Raw genomic sequence first — 5,867 nt, 5'->3', positions numbered from 1 at the left:
GCCCGTTGAAGTCGGCAGTTGATAACTACTTTTATAAGGTCACATGCTGTGCAGGTACTGTACCTGACTCATAGTCTTGTTTGGGCCTCGCGGAAAACAGACAGACACTGCTCTTGGTGCCAAAGAAAAACCTTGCTCTCACCTGCTGCTGTGGGGATACGCATAAACACACAGACACACACAGACACACGCGTACACACACATACGCATACGCGCACACGCACACACACAAACATAGCATGTCTCTTTCCCACTTTTGTAAGCTTTTCACCTGAATTGCCCTGGGCTCAAGCTTTTGCTTGGCTTGAGTGTGTGTGCTGTCAGTTATTGGCTTGAGTGTGTGTGTGCTGTCAGTTATTGACTTGAGTGTGTGCATGCCGAGGAGAGTCAATGTTTGAACGGTACCTGTGTTTGAGAAAATGTCAGCCCTGTTGTTTGATTTAAAATCCAAACTTTTGGAGTACAGAACCAAACGAAGAAAACGTGCTTCTCTGTCCCGTTACCTACGCAGGGCACGGTTGTGGCTTCAACTTTGTTTCTCAAGTCCTCAGATCGGTGGGCTCAAAAGACCCTCTGTCTCAGCGATGTGTGTGTGCTCACCCTGTTACTGGCCGTGCAACAACAACAGGAGCTACAAAATTGCCTGCTGTTTCCTGAGTCACTCTTGTCTCTTCTGGTCCCTTGTCTCTAGTGGAGTGTGTCTACATAGATGCAGCATGTATGGTCCATCTATGAATTCATGTATGCATAATTAGGGGTCTAAGCCTGTTGGGCCTATTGTTATTGTTATTGTTATTGTTATTGTTAGTGTTTTTATTATTATTATTGTTAAGATGCCGTCGTTCAATTTCCTACGAGATGCTTCCTGCTAGAGACTTGAAACTTGGCAGTATGATAGGAGGTGGTGACCACTACCCCCAGTTGTAATACATACATAGGTCCCTCTCATCATGATGAACAAAAAAGCCTCAGGACCATCAAGGTATGCTATGATGGATTTTCCGCCATTTTGAATTTTGTGAAAAACACCTAAAACACTAAGGCTTTTACAGTTATTGGCCTATCTGCACCAAACTTGGTATGTAGCATCAATGGACTGAGTTGCTCACAGGATCCATTTTGTTTACCATTTGAACAAACAATATGGCCGCTATAAACCAATGAATTGTCCAGGGGTCGTGGCCTCTCACAAAATGGTTATAAGTCAAAGACAATTAATCATATCATGATGAAACTTGGAACACAGCTCCATTAGGCTCTTAGGATCAGGGTTATGGTTAGCCACATGCACATCAACCAAAAGGGGGTGCCATAAGTGTCATATTTTGATATCTCTTGATGTGGTTCACCAAATATCATGAATGCCCTGGGGTACAGTCTTAGCCAATATCTTAAACATGGTCATTATTGGCCATACTGTTGGGCTTGTGGGTGTAATGTATCATATAAATGCCTATAAATCAAAGACGGTTGGCCCTATCATTATGGAACTTGGAACACAAGGTTAGGGTTAGGGTTAAGGGGTTAGAGTTAGGGTTAGGGTTAGGGTTAGGGGGTTAGGGTTAGGGGGTTAGGGAGTTAGGGTTAGGGTTAGGGGGTTAGGGTTAGGGTTAGGGGGTTAGGGTTAGGGGGTTAGGGTTAGGGGGTTAGGGGGTTAGGGTTAGGATTAGGGGGTTAGGGTTAGGGGGTTAGGGTTAGGGGGTTAGGGGGTTAGGGTTAGGGTTAGGGTTAGGGTTATGAGGGGATTTATGAGGGGAATGAATTACACTTGGGCTTTTAGGCCATTTTGTATGCAAGGAGAGCCTTCCCTTTTTGTTTAAATGCATTGTGTTATGCGTGGCACTGCTGCAGTCCTAGCTTGTTCTGGCCGGAGGGCAAACTGACAACTTCACTTAGGAAATCGGTGCATGCTGATGCACACATCACAAACTCTGTATCTTTGTTACATGAGTGTCTTATCAAACCCTGAAGACATTGCATAGACTTCAACTGCCTCACTCATGCAATTAGCTCATTCCTCGTCATCTGTGGACTTCATATTATAACAGTATACTGTCCAGTGAAGATCTCCAGGCCCTAATTCATATACATTTGTGTCAACAACAACACAAATAAACAAAAAGAGACCTCGGACCCTGCTTAAATAAAGGTTTAATAAATAAATAAATGAATAAGATAACAATCTACTGTTAAGTGCATCTCTCCTGACCCTCATTCATATCCATTATTTTTATTTGACGTTGATATCTGCAAGCTCCAGTTTAATTGAACACAACTACTGTGGAAGAATCTTCAGCGACAGCCACACCAATTTACTTTGAGTTTGTGGAACGCTTCTAAAGTCGTTCCAATTGGTTAGGAAAGTCTGGCTGATCTTTCGGCTTTGGTTACCAGTAACCTGACCATCTGCACAGACCTTGAGCCCGTGCTAATGTCTCGGGGTCTTGAATAATTCAGGGCCGCATTTGTAAATTCATCCATTGGGCGGCAGGACCAAGACAATGTCCTAGGAAACTGAAACCCAGTGTTGGTGTAAGGTTCACTCTGAGTGGAACTTAATATCTGACTTGCTCAGGATCGACATACAGTATCACTGGTGGCAGGGCAGAAAGCAAAATGTGGCACACAAAAAGCTGACAGCAGTAGTGCAACAAGTCACTCTTTTGAAGATGGCCACCAAAGAGGCCTTTCTTGATAAAGCAGGTAGCGCATGTGGGCTCAGTCATCATCATGAGTTTGTAATCATGAGGAGATAAATATTAGGTTGTATTTGCCAGACTGCTATGTAGTCTTACAGAGCACAAAAAGATGGCCACCCTACCAAGCTACCAGAGTGCTCTTAACGTCTAAATATTGCACAGAGCAAGTGAAAGATATGACTGACAAGTGTGGCAAGACCAAAGTAGTGGAATTCCTAATCACCATTCAGCAAGAGATTGTAATCATTCCCATTTCCACCCTTAGAAAAGGCTATTTCAGTTCAGGCTGAATGTTGTAACATTGGTTCTGTTGAATCTTTAATCCTCTTCTAAGTCTCAGCCAGTTTTAATGATGTCTTTATATCTTCCGGCTTCTAATGTCTACTTTCTCTGACTGGAGCTGAGGCTATCTGTCATTGGATCATACCCAGCCAAAAGACTTTAATCGCCTTTACCTGTCTTTCTGTCACACATTTGGCAAGCTGGAAGAAACCCCTGATTAATTGAAAAATTGAGAGATTGTCATGTATTGAAATGAATGTCACGAAGTCATGAAACACCAATGGCTACAACAAAAGGCAAAACCATACATAATGTAATCTTGTTCACAAGCTATATTCGTAACAGCATATTTCCTGGAATCTGAGCAGCAGCCATTGATATACAGTATGCTGCTCTTCAAAAGCAAACTCAGGCTGACTGAAACTTTAAAGAAACTGAAAAAAGATCCAATGATTCATTAAGCAATCTGCTAAGTTCCTTGTTATATAGTAACCTCTCACCTAGCTGGAATGTCTTCGCCCAAACCCTCAATGAAATTCAATATGTGTACGCTTATACCATAGGGGACTACAGAAAACCATGTTTAATGTAATCATGGTAATATGGAAATGGTTACCATTGCCAAAAGGATAACCAAGTTAGAGGTAGCTTCCCTGACCCTGAGCTTTGTACAACACAACAGGCTTTCCTGGCAAGGATAAGATGGATGCTAACCAGTGGACTTTTCTGTCTTTTCACTGTCATGCACTGGTAATCTGACTGTTTACAACTGGCGCCTCTAAACAGACACACTGACATTTACCAGATGTTATATCTTTCCTGCTCCAGGTTTACAGCTGTTTCATTGGGACTCCATTTAATGGAATTTGTTATGACGAACAAATAAAAAAATATATCTAACATATAAAATAATATGATTCAGATGCACAAGTGCACATTACCTTATAGTATGAAGACCTTGCAGGGTTGGGTGGCATGATGCAAGTCAGTATGATCGTGATGACCAAGTCTGCCGCAACACGTCAACTTGAATCCCAGCAATTCAGAGGTCAGGAAAGGAAGGAGGAAAGGAGATAAGGAAAGGAGATGAGGAAAGGAGAGCCCTCCTGGTTCTTAATTCTCTCTGGTGAGCAGAGTAAATAATACATTAAAGTGCATAGTCAATACATTTTCAGTATACTATAAATAACTACAGATATACATAAATACACTTGAAACATACTTTTTCAGACTTAAATTATATTATATTATATTTTTTTCATTTGGGAGACAAAATCAAAAGTTCAAATGGATTGCGATGCAATTTACACAGTGGAAGGGAGTGCATGACAATAATGAAATTAAATAGCAACATAAGGTATGGTCAATTGAATATTTTGCATTCATTTTGTTTTTGTCACAATTCATTCAATCACAACAAGGAAATTAAATGACAAACATGAGAATTGATCTGTCATTTCAGAATTTGCATTACATTTTTCAATGTGGCAGTATTGTACTGGATAGTACTATGAAAATGAAAAGTCAAAGAGGCTTTTTCTTTTTCTTTTTTTTCTCCTCAATTTGGCAGGCGTTATGCATACTCAGTCATGACAATGACAATGCAAAACAGAGTTTTTAATTAAAAATGTTATTAGTCACAAACAATGCATACACATTTGGGAGAGGTATTGCAAACACGATATTGGTTAATCATTTGCCACTTTGAATATAAGATTTAATTATGGCAGGTATGTGCTTCCATATCTTTTAAGCTTGTGTGAAGACTGACTCCACTTAAATAATAGTATTCAGATTGTATAATTGAATTCAGATTGTTGATACTACTGAGACTTTTTAAACTTTAAACCTTTTCAAGTCGAATAACTTGACATGGGTTTCAATAGGGATCATTTGTTTCCTATGATACATTTTGCATGCATCTCCTCTTTCATCTTTTAAGCTTGACACCTCAATTCAACTTTAAAAAGTGTAGACTGACACCAATTAAATAACTTTCATTCAGATTTTTGATACTATTTAGACTTTTTAAACTGTAACTGTTTTTTTTTTTGTTCTAATCGTTCTAATGGAAACCATACGATTGCTCTGGTCACACTCAAAATGCCTCTCTTTCATCTTTTAAGCTTGACAGTCCAATTCAACTTTATCCACTTCCATAATTAGACTTTTAGCAGGCCCACAGTTTCTTCAGGAACTTTTCCATTCCTCACTTGCCTTGGTTCCTTATGACCTATGTAGAAAAGAGCAATGGCCTGCCCTTATGGTTCCCTTAGATTAATTGAATTATGTTTAATGGCTGCGTTAGTTGATGGCTGAAGGCTTTCAACCAGATGCAGATCTTTACTTTAGTCAACTTATCTCAATAGTGATCAATCACATGGACAGATACACTCACATGGCACTTTATTAGGAACACATGTACACCTTCTCATGGTGGAGGTGGTGTAAAGGTGTGTGGAATGTTTCCTTGGCACACTTTGGGCCCATTAACATCAATCAATCACCGCTTGAATGCCACCGCCTATTTGAGTATTATTGCTGACCATGTGCATCCCTTCATGGCCACAATTTACCCGTCTTCTGATGGCTACATCCAGCATGATAATGCACCATGTCACAAAGCAAAAGTCGTCTCAAACTGGTTTCATGAACATGACAATGAGTTCAGTGTTCTTCAGTGGCCTTCCTAGTCACCGGATCTGAATCCATTAGAACACCTTTGGGATGTGGTAGAACGGGAGATTCACAGCTTGAAAGTGCACCTGAAATATCTGCAGGAAATCTGCGTGATGCAATCATGTCATCATGGACCAGAATCTCAAAGGAATGTTTCCAACATCTTGTGGAATCAATGCCATGAAGAAATTAGGCTGGTTTGAGAGC

The 5,867-nt window shown here is 40.4% G+C and overlaps 1 protein-coding gene across 1 annotated transcript in view; it reads left to right on the top strand.

Annotated features, from left to right (window-relative positions):
* The window catches only part of ap3b2 (adaptor related protein complex 3 subunit beta 2), a gene marked incomplete at its 5' end in the record, with an annotated part of 42,388 nt that overhangs the window by 941 nt on the left and 35,580 nt on the right, over positions 1–5,867 (top strand). The gene's annotated exons all lie outside the window — the stretch shown is intronic.

This window comes from Argentina silus (genome assembly GCF_951799395.1).
Source record: "Argentina silus genome assembly, chromosome: 3".
In the NCBI taxonomy this organism is placed as follows: Eukaryota; Metazoa; Chordata; class Actinopteri; order Argentiniformes; family Argentinidae; genus Argentina; species Argentina silus.
This window is presented reverse-complemented; position numbering and strand designations above follow the sequence as displayed.